We start from the raw sequence: 16,399 nt of genomic DNA on the forward strand, positions 1-16,399 counted from the left end.
AACAGACTGATTTTGAGTGATGAGGCATTTATCTCTAATTTATTTCTTTTGGGGTTATCTCATAATGGGCCTATAGAATATTTTTAGCCCTAGCAATTCTTTTGTGGAACACAATTTTTCACATTTATGGCTTTTCAAGGAGAGCCTTTTGAGCTAACTTATAGTCCTACCTATTAACTATATAATTATTGCTACTCAGAGTTCAGTGCAAAAAAAGAATGAAAAATAGGTCTGGATGGTTAAATGATGTTACGAGACCATCTTGCAATGAACTGTAAGGTTGAGTCATGTTTTGGGATTTGTTCAACTTGCATTCATTCCACACACCATGAATATTTGACTTTCGATTTAAGAATCTCTCAAAAAAGCGCAGAAATTTGTTTCAAAGCATACAAAGGCTTTCCAGCAAATATTTTCGAAAGCAATGATGTCATTTTCGACTGCGAATATTTAGTTTTACTTGCCTATCTTAAAATTTAAGTAGCAACCCTTGTGCGTAGTTATATTTTTATTTAAATAAAAAAGTTATTGATTACTGGAGATGCGGGGCATCGATCCCCGTACCTCTCACATGCTAAGCGAGCGCTCTACCATCTGAGCTACATCCCCGTTATACATTTTCGTTAAATATGCGATTGAAAAATTTTAACAGTATAACATTAAAGTGCATAGTTCCTCGCCCTTCTACTTAAAATGCAAGTAACGCTTGGTTTTCTAAGCCGAAGCTATAAGCAACCATTCGATTGCAGTACCGGTGTTCAAAATCATGTGGTACTTTAGGACATAACGCAGAATTTTAATTAATCCGTATTTCCTATTTGCATTTTCAATATCTCGAAGTTTTTGTATAAGTGGATTTTAAACATTGAAAATAAAATAGCGACAAATATATGTTTAGGTAGCATGAAATATTGATTTATGTTTGTAGTTGAAATAACACTTTTCTGTATCAGGAAAACCCCATCCATTTTTTACCAAACCCTCAAAATCATTTTTGTACTGTTGTGCATTTTTTTGGAGAATTTAATAAACTGAAAATAATAAAGTAAGTTTTTGGGCAAATTAGTTACATACATCTTCACGGTATCGCGGATGATTTACATTCAGTACTCATTCAACCTACAGTTGTTGCTATACATACATATATGTAGTACTTAGATATCAATACGCATACGCATCAATATTTTTAATTGAAATTCAAGTCAGTGCGACAATAGCCTTTGACGGTGATTTTCAATACACCGTTAATAATCCGTTATTTTCAATTTAAGATTTTGGTTTCAAACATGTGTATGTGTTAATGTGTTACAAATATAACGGGGATGTAGCTCAGATGGTAGAGCGCTCGCTTAGCATGTGAGAGGTACGGGGATCGATGCCCCGCATCTCCAAACACAATTGTTTTTTGATCGGTTAAAATAAATTGCATACGTTTTTTTCTTCTCTTACTTTCTCTATACAAAAAGCGAAATATTTGAGGTTAATTGCATAATTAGTATTAAAGTAGTCCGGTGAAGGAGAATATTTTGGGCCAGCATCAATGTGGATTCAGAGCTAACAGATTAACTATCAATATTTTGTAATGCGCCAATTTCTTGAAAAATTTTATGAACACCGTCTTGACTTTCACCGCCTATTTGTGGATTATAAAATGGCTTTCGATAGCGTTGATAGAGTACGAGTAACATACAAGGTGGTCATACAAGGAAAAACCTCAGACGCATTTAATGTTGACACAGGTGTGAAACGGGCAGACACCCTCTCCACCGTCACATTTAATCTAGTTTTAAACTTTGTAATCAGCGGTATCCAGCTTGCAGTTACCACTTTCACGAAAAGCATCCAGATCTGCGGCTTTGCTGACGATCATTGCGAGAAATCAACGTGCATTTGATGACTGTACGCTGGAACTGATAACTAAAGCAAAGCTGATGGGCTTTGTCGATAAGACAAAATAGCTCGTTAGGTCTTTAAGCACCACAACCTGAAGGTCAGCCCATATATTTTCACAAAGTAGATAATGTATATTGCAGGACAATAATGAGTCAAAATAGTACAGAGGTGTAAAATTATATGATCTTCTCATCGCAGTGCACAATTTCATCGATCACAAATGTAGTTTCTCAGTGTACTCCAACACTTTTAGGTAATTAATATTAAATAAGTAATTATATGGCAATTATATAGCTGCAATTATCAGCTGAATGTTTATATTTAGACAAGTAAATAACGCGACGCCATGCTGAGAGTCATGCAATTAAAAAGCGACTAAAATTTTATATAGCGGCATCTTAGAAACATTTGCGGCTGTAGTAATAAAAAAGTATGCAGTAAGTACACAAATTAGCAAAAAATATGATATTCTATGTATATAGTATCTGGCTCTATTCTATTATTTCAAATTCATTATACAGGGTGGCTGATGAAAGCCGCTACCAAAAAAAAATTGAATAACTTTTTTTATTTTTAAGTTATCTGTTCCATTTTGTTTTAATTTGCAGATTGATCTTTAAAATTTATTAAAATGGATAACTGGGACACGCAAACAAGAATTTGGATAGTCCGCCGCTATCACGCACTGGAGTCCGTAGTTTTGGTACAGAGAGAGTACAGGCGGATGTTTGGCGGCGATCCCCCGAGCAGATGGACCATAATGAGACTGGTGAATAATTTTGCTGAGCAAGGAACAGTCGCAAGAAGGCCTTATCATCGAAACCCACCAGTTCGGACGGAGGAAACGATCGCTGCTGTAGCTGCAGCTATACAAAGCAATCCAAGGGTTTCAACAAGAAGCTTATCTGCTCAACTTGGTGTCAGCCGACAGTCTTTGCAAACAATAATGCACAAATATTTAGACTTATTTCCCTACAAAATTCAAATGGTTAACAAACTGAATGCAGCAGACTTGCCGATTCGCTTGGAATTTTGCCAGAAGATCCTGCAAATGGTGGAAGAAGACCAAAACATGTTAAACTGCCTTTTCATGTCTGATGAGGCCCATTTCGATTTAAACGGCAATGTGAACAAACAAAATTGTCGAATATGGAGTACTTCTAACCCACAGATACTCCACGAGACGGAATTGCTTCCTCTTCGCGTGACAGTATGGTGTGCGGTTTCTTCACGCTGTATTGTCGGGCCTTATTTTTTTGAAGAAAATGGTCACACCGTTACGGTTACTGGAGACCGTTATTTGAAAATGCTGAGAATTCCTTTCAACTCTGTGTGGTTTCAACAAAATGGGGCAACGTCTCACATATCCCAGACTGTTATGACAGAGTTGCGACGAAAATTTCCCAATAAACTGATTTCAAGGAACTCCGAATTTCGTTGGCCCCCCAGGTCGCCTGACCTTACTGCACCTGACTTTTTCTTGTGGGGTTTATGTAAACAAGAAGTTTATAAAACAAAGCCAACAAATTTGGATGAACTGAAACAATCCATTCGGGCAACAATTGCGGCTATTCCTGTCGCAACTCTCAAAGCAGCAATGAACAACTTTTTACTAAGATGCCGCACTTGTGTCAACGCCATGCTCGCAATTAAATTGAATTATTTTTAAAACTAGTTAAGCTACATTTAATAAAATTTAATGACCTTCAACTTGAAAAAAAAAATAAATGAATTCCATACACTAAACAAAAAGTTATTTGAGTTTCTTAATGTAGCAAAATTCATCAGCCACCCTGTATAAACAAATAATTTTTCATGATCTGTACCGAATACATTTGTCAAAAGTTTATCTGCTTGTTCTTCGCTTTGATTGAAGTGGCAAGCGCTGAAGCGATTAGAAACACCAGATGAATCAAAGCTCCACCGCAATCTATCTTTCGCTTCATCTGTTAGCAGCGATCCTATCACCACGCCTCCATAATGCTCAAATAGATCAGCATTTTTAATTTCCAAGTACTATCACCTGTCCCATAAAACTTAGTAAAGACACTCACCCTCCTTGGTGGAGCAGCGAGCTTTTAAAACTAAAGGAAAAATGTAATTAGGGCCGCCAAGACAAAGAGCTGGAAGGAATTTTGTTCGTCAATCGAATCCACTAGGAATTCTGTTAGGCTCAGGTTTTTTCCAAAGATCATTCAATGGCTTCTTGGGTCAAGAAACCTGTTGGTACTAGAACTTCTGCTAAACACACATTTTCCGGGAAGCAGCGCCCACGAAAGTGGGAGCGAAAATATAAGGTGGAGCCAATATAATGCACTGCATCTTGCAAATGAAATAATTACCAAAGAGAAAGTTGCATGAGCAATCAAATTTTTTTCACCTTTTAAATCGCCGCGGTTAGACAGGATCATTCCAAAGATGTTACAGGAAACCCTGGACTATATCCTACCATGGCTAGAGGAAATTTCTAAAGCGTGTATAAACTTAGACCACATTCCAGATAGTTGGAAAGAATTCAAGGACGTCTTCATACCAAAAATAGGTAGGAGGGGACATGAATCAGCGAAGAACTTCAATCCAATCAGTCTTTCGCTTGTTAAAAACCTTTGAAAGACTTTTGGATATACACCTCAGAAGCTTTTTGGATGGCTCTGGTATATCAACTGCACAACACGAATACTTTAAAGGCAAATCTACAGCGCTTCTCGAGGTAATCCAAACAATAGAGGGCTCTCTAGAAAACAAACATTATACCATGGCGGCATTCTTGGATATAGAAGGCGCCTTTAACAATGTTAGTACAGATGCCATCCAACGGACGTTGATAGACCTAGAGATGGAAAATTGCATTAGTAACTGAGTCATCTCTATGCTAGAAACCAGGACCATCAAAGCTAATATGGGTAATATCAACATAACCAAGAAGGTCCATAGGGGAAGTTCACAGAGGGGAGTATTATCTCCACTTCTTTGGCAATGTGTGATCAGCGAATTCTTAATAAAATTGAATAGAGGTGGGGTAAAAGCGGTGACGTACGCTGATGATGTGGTGTTAATGGCGCCAGGACTCTGTCCCAATACGATCAGTGGGATCCTCCAAAGGGCGTTAGGCGAGCTTAACTCTTGGGCCACAGGATGTGGTTTTGGAGCAGGTAAATATTCTCACAGACTTGGAATTGACAAATCTGTGCGTCTCCCCAATGCCTGCAGTGTCTTCGAGGCGGAAGTACTGGCAATTGGGGAAGCTTGCAAGCTACTAATCACAGATTTCCCTTTTAAGGGCAATAGCCAAGCTGCAATCCAGGCACTGGATTCGGCTACAACAACCTCTAAAGTGGTGGAACAAAGTGGGAATAGTCTAACCACCTTGAGTGAAAACCATGAATTTACCTTAATCTGAGTCCCTTAAATATAGAAACAATCGAATTTAAAACATCGAACAAAGACTTAAATCTTTTGTTTTGAACGGGATTTCATGTGCCGAATCATTGAAAATGTTGCAAAAAGTCTATGGCAAGTGTGCTTTATCAAAACCACGGGTCTACGAGTGGTATAAAGCTTTTACAGAGGGCCGAGAAGTGGTGGAAGATTTCTCCCGAACTGGTCGCCCATCAACGTCTTCAATAGATGAAAGGTCGACAAAGTCAAGGAAATGGTGCTGAAAAACCATCTTTTAAGTTTTAAGAAGGTATCTGATACCCTTAGCGTGTCTTACGAACCAATTCGCAACATTTTACGCCATCAGTTGCGCATGAGACGCGTGGCTGCTCTACTCGTTTAAAGAGAGTTAAATTTCTTTCAAAAAATTTATCGGAAGCAGGTGGCTGAAGACATGTTTGATTAAATGAATTCAGACCCAACGTTTATCAAACGCATCATTACAGGTGATGAGACGTGGCTATATGAGTTTGACATGCAAACCAGCGAACAGGCGGCTGGATGGCGGTATCCAGATGAACTGAAACCCAAGAAACCACGTTAAAGTCGGTCAAAACTGAAAGTCATGCTACTCGTTTTTTTTCATTATCATGACGTTGTGCATTCGGATTTCATTCCAAATGATTGTACGGTAAATAAAAAATATTATTTGGAAATTATGCGACGTTTGAGAGAGAATGAGGAAACGGCCCAATTTGTGAAAAGAAAACTTATGGATCTTGCACCATGATAACGCACCGGCTCATATTGTGAACACTTTTCTGACCAAAAACTCGACAAATATCATCTCTGTGACTTTTTCTTTTCCCTAAAACTTAAGTTGCCACTCCGCTAACGCCACTTTGAGTCGATAGAGGCCATTAAGGAGAATTCGCTGAAGGAGCTGAAGAAGATTTCTTCAAACGCGTTTAAAAGGTGCTTTGATGACTGGACTAATCGTTGGCAAATGTGTATTGCTTCGAATAGATCCTATTTTGAAGCCGACAAAATAAATTTTGATGATTAAACCACTATTTTGCGTTTTATTGAACAATTCCCGGTACTTTTTTGACAGAATGTACTAACGGTATTGGATTGTCACGTTTTACCGATGTTGAAATAAAATACTATGTAGAAAAAGCAAAAAAAGCCAACATTAGAATTACGAGGTTAGAGTACAAAAACAATCCTAAGTACATTCTCGAAGACGCAAACCCTGCCACATTGGCTACACGTAAGTATTGGCACAACTTAATAAAAGTCCCACATTTATATTGTAATAAACTACAGATATATGTAAAAGAAATAGAAAATAAATAAATAATAAATCTACAAATATACAAATATACAAATATACATGTGCAAGAATGTTCTACTATTTAGAAGACAAAATATCAGCAAACTCTGTACATATTTTGCCCAAAATCGGCAACATATGAGATGTGCACATTGAAATTGTTTCTGGTCTACGTACAAATGAGTTTAGTGAATATTCACAAAATGGCATTTGAAAAATTTCGCCAACGGATATACCGCATCTTATCACTCAACAGCAATAAACTATGGGTAGAACACAAAACATACAAACAGTAGAAGTATTTTGTAGTTACGTCCACAGCTACCGAAAGTATGAGTGCTGCTGCGAGTTGCGATGTGACCCAAAACACTAATCGCTGGCAAATCGTCAGTAGCCATGTGACCAGCTGCCATTATTTGCGAATTGCCTCTTGCAGCGGCCACAGCTGTATTTGTTGCGCTAGTGGCGCGCACATCGGCGGTGGAATGTGCCAAGATGAAAGCATTCTTTATGGCCTGTTCTTAGGGTACCCACCAGCAGGCGACTAGTTGTGCCGGCTGCAACGCTTGGGTTGCAATACAATGCCAAGTGGCAAAGTAATTAGTCTAAGTATTTAATGACCAACTTGTATTTGAGTAATTTCTATTTAAGCTAAAACTTAGTAGGAAGAGAGGTCAGTGAACAGTAGATACGAGATACAAAGATGCGGTTCGGGAGCGACAAGAGGTTGCGGCATCAAATGAAATGGCTTTTGAATTGGTTTAATGCTCGCTAGTGGGAAATTCGAGTCAATTTATTTTATGAGATTGATCTTACTGAATTGCACTTCATTATAGCAAAATTCAATGATATATAAATTGGCACGCTCGAAATTTTTCTAAAAATTCCGAGTAAGAAGTTTGAAATTTAGATGAAAGTTTGCCGAATTGTCAAAAATTTTATACAAAGCTCAATATTTTAAAAATAAATCCAGAAAACCCGTATAAAGTTTCCTTTGGTTAGAGTTTCCCTAACTAGACTACTTCGGTTAAAGTCATATTTCGCCGTAAGTTTTCGTCTGATTTCCTTGAAACTTTGGCTGAGCACTAAGGAAGTGTTAAGCTTTAGAAGAAAGTAAAAGAAAAAAATTTATCAATCTGAGAATTTTGGTATATATATGTATGAGTTTACGAAGTTACATACAGCCGTTCTGTGAACAAAATTTTAATACCCTTGGCCACAAGTGTGCGCTCGCATTAAAAAAGGTTAAGAAAGTAGTAACACACCTATGAAGCGGTCTTTCCACAGAGTATTGTCCCTCGGGTATTTGCCTAACAGCAACGCCTAAGTACACCCCTCCGCACGGCGATGGGTCACGTTTTGACCATTTTTGCTGAATTTTATTTCACAGTTTTCTACTCATAGTTACTCATTTCGTTTACCACTATTTTCCCTTAAATTTCCAGTAACCAGCAGGGCAAAGCACTTTGTTGCACAAATTGTTTTAGCACTTTGCTCAGCAAATTGCTTCTGAATTTGGGCATTGTGGCGCGTTGGATGCCACAAAGCTTATGTAGCGCATTGCTGTACGTCGTGGCCCCACCAAAGTCAATAGCAGCAGCGGCAGCAGCATCAGGAGCAATCGCGAAGCAGTGAACTTACAAGTACAAGCTAACTGCAAATGAGCTTCTGGCTGGCAAGTGCCTGCCTTCTAGGCGCAAGTGCTTGCAAATTCACAAATCATATTTCTTCTATCTTGGCTTAAAAGACTGTTTAATATTTGGCTTTGGCTTCGGCAGTATACTGCTGGCCGCTGTACTCGTGCGCCTTTGGCTTTCCCTTTGTAGTTATATATGCATGTATGTATGTATGTATATCTATAGGCATACTGCATATTTCCTTTTCTGCTAGGATACCAGTGACTTATGCTGCTTGGTCGATTGCGCTTAATTTTCCTACTATTTAAATTTTTTTTTTGTTTTTCTAAAAAATATTTCCCTGTACATAGTTACCATAATTGGATGTTATCAACGTGCTTGAAAGTGCTAATGGTTTTTCACCCGCACCCACCAGTTAGCCAGCCAGCCAATCAGCCTACCTTTTGTATCGCACCAGCATCCACTTGTAGCTGGTGCGCTGCCCCTTCGCCTTTTAGAAAAGCAATTTATTTCATTGGATGTGCTCATTTATGTCTCTTATAAAGCTACATTTAATATACTTTTATAGCTTATAGTATTTTTTGTTTGTTTTTTTTTTCAATATACATAAATATTTTCTTGCCTGCCATTACTATTATTTTCTCTAAGAAAATTGACCTTTTTTCATATTCGCCTTGATTAATTTTTACTGCTCACTTAGCTTTTGTGTTGGTTTTTTTTTGTTTTCTGATATTTGGGACTTCCTCTAACTTTACTACCTCGTTGTACTGAGTTATGGCCAATTGATCAGCGAAATTGGTTTTAAATCTACGTTCATTTTGTGTTCAAAGCCAATAAACAATTATTTTGTAACTTTTTTCGGGCCAAGTGTAGGCTAGGGAGCGTGTGGACATTAAATGGCCAAATTGTAAATTAGTCTAAAAGATACAAATGGAGTAGAACTTATGTAGGTAGGTATGTTCGTAACTTTTAAATTTGACAAGGTGAAAACTGATGACTCACCGTTGGTTACTTTAATTTTTTCATTATTCGAGATTTTGTAAGAGTTTCAGTTGCAGGAATTTTAGTAGATGGTGGCATTGGAAAACCACTCCGTTTGAAACATAGCGGATTTTTAATGGGACTTTAAGTCTATTGCTGGCTTTATACACTGCGTGAATTAACTAGTGCTAACCTAGTGCTAGGATCTATGTATTAACAAGATTTGACAATTTATTAATTTCTCATTTTATTTTTTTCCATTTTTCTTTATTTATTGAATCTTTCTTGTACATATAAGAAACTAACAATAAGTTTACAAATCTTATATACTAGAGTAATATAATATGTTTCATTGCCAGTGCTAAGAAACGAATTATTTGCTCAAATGAATATATATTTACATATATGATTAAATCGGTTGTGAATCTCCAATTCTTCATAGTTGGAAGCTGGAAAGGACGGGTTTCCAGTCTCCGATTCTTCGTAGCTGGGAGCCGGAAAGGCCGGGTTTCCAGTCTCCCTTAAAGCTTCCGTTGTCCCTCATGTCGATTGTGAAAATGTTGTTGTTTCTTGTTTTTTTTTCGAATGTGATAGATGTGGTTGGAGGAAGTTGTGGACGGACTCTCGTGTGAGATGGGATAATTAAGATAGTGCAGACTTGAAGATGTCTCTTTTTTTCAATCGTGTGTGACCTTCATCTAAAAGTAGATTTCACGCTAGTCTATTGGGATGGTTTTCTAGCTTTTGTACGTATTTTTTGCTCAACCGTACTATTTCATCGGCTACACGAGGTAAGCAGATATCTCTGTGAATGTTAGCGTTCTTTATATACCATGGAGCTCCCGTGATTATCCGCAAGGCTTTAGATTGCACTCTCTGAAGTTTTTCGATATTTGAGGGCGTAGCCATTCCCCACATTTCTATACCATATGTCCATATTGGTTTTAGCATGGCTTTATATAGTAGCACTTTGTACTCTAGAGGTAATGCTGATTTCGAATTAAGCATCCAATACAGGCTTTTCATTTTAAGCTTGATATTCGACACTTTCTTTTCAATATGATTCCGCCATGTGAGTCTTCTATCTAAGTGAATTCGAAGATATTTTATTTCGTTTTGCTGTGGTATATTCTAACCATTTATTCTAACTGCAGGGCAAGTTTCTTTTGTTAGAGTAAAAGTAAATGCACGCATTTGGTTTCATTAACCATTATTCTCCAGTTTTTAAGCCATACTTCTGTTTCTAGTATATGCCTTTGTAATATAGACGTTGCTTCTTTTGGGTCTGTGTGAGTGCAAAGTATTGCAGTATCATCGGCAAATGTTGATGTCATTGTTTGGCTCGTCGTTGGCATATCAGATGTGTATAATACATATAAAATAGGGCCTAGAACGCTGCCTTGTGGAACTCCAGCGTCTATTCTACAATGCCGAGAGAAAAAATCTTTTTGCTTTACAACAAATTTTCTATTAGTGATATAGTTTTGCAGCAAGAGGTGTACATTCGTAGGCAGTAAACTATTAATTTTGTGAATTAGGCCGCGGTGCCATACCTTATCGAATGCTAGTGCTACGTCTAAGAACAGTGCAGTGCAGTACTGTTTTTTCTCAAAGGACTTTCGTATAAATGACACAATGCGATGAACTTGCTCAGTTGTACTATGTTTTGCTCTAAATCCAAATTGGTGTTGAGGAATAATATTGTTATCTTGAATAAAGGGCATTATTTTCTGCAAGAGCAACTTTTCAAATAGCTTTGAAAGTATGGACAATAGACTAATTTTATTTGAATAATTTTCTTATCAAAATACAGTTTATTCTCCTACAAAAACTATATAAATGAAAGTAATTAAAAACACAACAAAAATGCACACATTTTTATTAATATTTAAAAAATTTTAAACAGAGTTTTTAAAAAAAATTCAGATGATGCTGTTCTGTATTTAAATTTTTGTATAAAGGAGTGCAAGTTTAAAACAAATCTACAAAGGCTTACTAAAATTGAAAAAAAAAATTCGGAAATTTTTATTAAGATTTCAAATTTTTTAATCGGAATTTTTTAGATTTGTGGATTTTTTTTTAACTTATTTAGAAAAGTTTGAATACGCAGGGTTTTAGAGCATTAAAGTTCTGTATAAAAGCGTGCAAGTTAAAAAAAAACATAATAATTTAAAAAAAAGTCCACAATTTTTTATAAAAATTTCATATATTTTAAATTAAAAAAAAAAAATTTGAGTTCGCAGATCTATACAGCATTAAATTTTGTATGATTTGAAAAACAAGAATACCATAAATTTGTATTAAAATTTCAAATTTTTTATATGGACTTTTAAAAAAAAGTTTGATCAAAGAGAGCTATAAACCATTACATTTTTTTATAAAAGAAATAAAGTAGGAAAAAATTTGTTTCAATAATTTCGCACATTTTTATTAAATCTTAAAATTTTTTAAGCAGAATGTTTAAAGAAAGTTTGAGTACGCAGTGTTATAGAGCATTCAATTTTTGTATGAAATAACGGAAGTTTGAAAGAATTTAAAAAAAGATCACCAATTTTATTGAAATTCAAACTTTCTAATCATAATATGTTTTTTTACAGAGCATTAAATTTTACTAAAATAAGGTGCAAGTTTGAAGGAGCTCAAATATCGCGTTCAGTTTTGGCAATTTTTCTTCCTGGCGTTGTTGGAAGCAAACTCCATATAAAATTTTTTTTTATAAAAATTTTCCATTTTTTTATTTTTATTTGTTTTAATTTCTTTGTCTCACATCATCCATTAGGAAACTAATTAAAATATTCCATTTGACATTTTAACTAAACTTTGATACCAATTATAAGCATTATTTCTTCCAAGCATAAGCGCACATACACACGCATATAAGAGTGCAAATTTTCAAATGTAACTTAAAAGACAAATCGATTCCAAGAACTTGAAATGGCTTGAGGGCAAGCAAAGGAAAAAAGATAGCAAATGCAAAACTTTAGGCAATTAGGAAAACGATTTGTTTGTGTGTATACGAGTGCATATACATAAATGTTTGCACATTGGTTGTTAGTCCAGGACTAGGAGTGCAAAAAGTTCAACTAGCAACTCGAAAAAAAGACTCAGTAACTGTCGCACGTTGCTGGAGCCACTCGCTAGACTACATCAAATAAGATAAATACTATGCATGTATATAAGTGTATATATGTATACGCACACATACTATATTGCTTGCTTTGGCACATTGCTAGCTTTAGTTCATTACGCTGCCGGCGTTACTTAATGTGTTGCAAGCAATTTTGGAGTTCAACACTCAAGTAGGTGAGCAGGCAGCGACAACAAAGCGTAAGCAGTCAGCGAGTGGGTGCAGCAGCAATGAAATAGGAAATATTATGCATATATATAAATATATGTATGCATATTTGATAAAAAAACATAAAGATTTGGCTGTGAAAAGTTTGCGAAAATACAAATAAAGCCGTCGAAACTCGAGTGTAATCGAACTTTTTATACCCAGTGTATATCTTTACGAATTGTGCGGCTCTATAAACTAAAGTACAAAAAAAATATTAGGGGATACAAGGTAAAGTCCAAAATAAACAAGACTGAGCTAAAATAAACGCTTCCTAGTGACCTCTGGTCTCGATACATTACTTTACGTGATCTAAACTCTTTTTGAAAGAGTGTTTCAGGTCATTGACCGAAACGTCCTTCAGGATTTCGGTACAAGCCTTTTGGATGGCCTCTACGGAAGCAAAACGTTTTCCTTTCATGACCAAATGCAATTTTCCGAATAGGTAGAACTCACAGGGAGTCATACCAGGCGAATATGGTGAGTGATTGATGGTTCAAATGCGATTTCTAGTCAAAAAATCAGTCACAAGAGTGGATCGATGAGATGGTGCATTATCATGCAATAAGCGCCAGCTTCCTCCTTCGCGGTATTCTGGGCGAATTTGACGAATGCGTTGCAACAAACGATTTAATTGCACTGAAGGTTCGGCCCATTGGTACGAACTTCTTGTGGACAATTCCCTTGGAATCGTTAAAACAAATCAGCATCGAATTGATTTTGACTTCTCCAAACGTGATTTTCTGGGTGATGGCGCGTCTGGGGCCTTCCTACAATGTTGTGAAGGAAGGTAAGGAAGATAAGATAAATTGATGTTTTGGAGATATTGGACTCCGATTTTATGAATTTCAACGATGGGTTCGGTTCGTTTTTGATACATCTACGAACAATTTCGATGGAGTTTTCAGTGATTACTGATTTTGGGCGGCCCATATATTCATTGGCATTTATGCCTCACAACCACCTTTGAAACTTGAAAGCCACTGGCACGAGATAGACAATTATCGCCATAAACTTTTTCCATAAATTCAAATTTTGGGTAAATCTTTTACCATTTTTAAAAGGCGCAACAACTTCGCTTCCACTAAACCGAATGTCACCAAGCTTTCACTGGAAGTCAGCAAGGGATGTAACTTCCAACGCGCTAACTCATTAAAAAGATGGCGCCATCAAAAACATTTTTATGACGCCAGTCTTGTTTATTTTGGACTTCACCTGGTATAAGAGATGCGACTCGAAAGATGTGAGAAGGAAGGTAAAAAGTGAAAGAATAAAGATGAGGGATGTCAGATGAAAGAGAAAAGATCAGATTAGAAGTAAGATATATAAGATGAAATGATGTAAACGTTACAATACGAGGGAGGAGAGTTGAGAATTGAGGGAAGAGAAACGAGAAATAAAAAATTAAATATGAGATGTAAGAAACCAAATACGAGAGATTGGGGATAAGGATTGGGGAATTATATATGAGAGGTGGGAGACGAGAGACGGAGATGACAGATGGGGGATGAGGGATGACGGATGAGGGATGAGGCGTGAGTGATGAGATACATGGGATTATATATCAGAGACTATATATTAGAGATAAGTGATGATAAATGAGAAATGGCAGTAGTAATGAAATCTCCTATCTAAGCTCATTAAGTGGTTAGGGGTAGTTAAAATTAAAAAAAAAATTGGACTTTGTTTTTAGATTTTCTTAGAGTATACTATCTTAAAACTATTGTATGAAAATTTGAGGTGAATTCGACAAATAATTTTCGAGTTATTCAACAATTAACAAGGGGTGCTCGAGCGCTCCGCGTTCGGCAGTAAGTAGCAGCAGCAGCTGCAAGCAAATTTAAATGCGTTTTTCTCAAAACTGTTTTTTTGAACTGGTGATCACTGTAACTTAAAAATCGCTTGGTAGATTTCAATAAAATGTATACTGCTTTTGAAAAACATAAAAAACTCGTGCCTGATCAAGGGTTCTTTTTTTCAAAAACTTCGATTTTTTTTAACCATCTAATTGTGGGTTTTATTCTCGAAAATCTGAAAAATATTTCCTGCGGCCGCCATATTGTCAATTTTGAAAAAAAGACTTTGATCAGTCACAAGATTATCTATTAATAAAATTAATTTCTCTCGTCCGATTGATTTTCGATGAGTCTCCAAGAACTTGTGATGTTCAAGGGATGATGCAAGGGACTTCTGGAGAAACGGACTCCACACAAACAGCTGTGGCTAAAGGCAAGTCAGAACCTGATGTATGAATGCTACATATGTTTTATTTTTGTAAAATTAAGCAATTGACTAGTAAAGAAAATTTATTAAAAGTCATCATTTTTTTGGTCCTCTGACTACCCCTATCTCCTAAAGTTATTGGCGCTTTTTTGATTTTGTTTATGTCCTGGCCATGTACTGATGGAACTCATGAATGTTTCTATGCGCCAATTCTCACTATATCAAGTCGATTGCCTACATCAGTGGCCGACAGTAAGGGCCCGAGTTGAGTGTTTGAGCCGATAAAAGCAGCCCATAGTGGATGATCTCCTTTCAATCTCGAACCTATGGAACCCGCTTGCTCTCACTTTTCAATGTTTTTATGTACATCTGTGTTCACAATAGCGAGAATATTTTAAAGATTTATAACAACTGACACATTCATGCATTGGGTAGGATTATAAATATGTAGAAAATATCCATTTGTATATGTGCAGGTGTATGTGTGTGAATATAAATGCGCATGCAAATGAATAACGCCTGCTGCCTATTTGTACTCGTACCAGCATAAACGCCGACACCGCGAACCTAACAACCTTAGCAACCTCAAAGTCAAACAAACACACACTCACATGCCACACTAATGGCTAGGCAGGCACAGCAACTCCCCAAACGTTTTGGGAAAAAGATTTCGATTTTTCGCTATTCGTAACACAACCAATTAGCAATAACAATAAAAGAATCCAAGAGCAAAACAAAATAATAATAAAGCAATAATATGTGAATTCATAAAAATAAAAAATAATACAAATCACTATCATGAAAGAGATTTAGCACATGCGACCAACTTCTTCAATAAATTTTAATAATTGTCCTATTATATTGAGTTTTATTTCCTCCTCTGGTAAAATATGTTTTCCCAGGTGTTTGCCCGCCTGGCTTAACGCCAACACACGCTTGGCGGTTTCATCTTCCTCCGTACACAACTTGCAAGCTCCATTGGAGTATATTTCCAGGTTAGTAAGATGATAACTCAATCTACAATGCACTCTTAAAACGTTCTGTGATCACTCTAAAATTATTTTTATTTAATTTCATGTAATCCTTAAATCGGCTCATACTAAAGCTGCTTCTAATATATATAATATTTTATTACGATAAACGCGGCAGATTGTCGCTGTATGATCTTCTTAGTCTTTCGCCTACTTTCTGAATAAGAGAGGAGAAGTTTTCTCTTCTAGACCACAAAATTTCTCTGGTCCCATGAGTAGATAGACTGCCCTTTTTCTGGCTGATTTATTTTAAATTTTGGTCCCAGCAAGTCCTATGTACCCTGGAACCAAAAGAATACGTATCCAGTTGCTTTGGCCTAGGCTGTCTAGTTTATCGAGCCATTCCAGCATAATGTAACCTGGAAAGAGTTGAGTGACTTGATTGCTGGCTGATATGGGTTCTCAGTCATAGGAATATAGAGGGTAATGAGATAGCAGATGAACGTGCAAGAAAATGTTCCGCACTAGGCATAACAGACGCGGTGGCAGTGGCTACCCCATTCAACGCAATAAACAATAAAAACATCCATCGCCTCACACTACTATACTTTAGCCGAAAGAAGGTGGAAGCAATCAACTACATGCG

General features: G+C 36.6%; 2 non-coding genes across 2 annotated transcripts; one reads left to right on the forward strand and one right to left on the reverse strand.

Annotated features, from left to right (window-relative positions):
• Positions 1 to 536: 536 nt before the first annotated feature.
• Positions 537 to 609, reverse strand: Trnaa-agc (transfer RNA alanine (anticodon AGC)). The gene has a single exon. It is a non-coding gene; the product is annotated as a tRNA-Ala (tRNA).
• A 709-nt stretch (positions 610 to 1,318) lies between these two features.
• On the forward strand, positions 1,319 to 1,391 carry Trnaa-agc (transfer RNA alanine (anticodon AGC)). Its single transcript has one exon. It is a non-coding gene; the product is annotated as a tRNA-Ala (tRNA).
• Positions 1,392 to 16,399: the final 15,008 nt, after the last annotated feature.

This window comes from Anastrepha ludens, chromosome 2, assembly GCF_028408465.1.
Source record: "Anastrepha ludens isolate Willacy chromosome 2, idAnaLude1.1, whole genome shotgun sequence".
Lineage (NCBI taxonomy): Eukaryota > Metazoa > Arthropoda > Insecta > Diptera > Tephritidae > Anastrepha > Anastrepha ludens.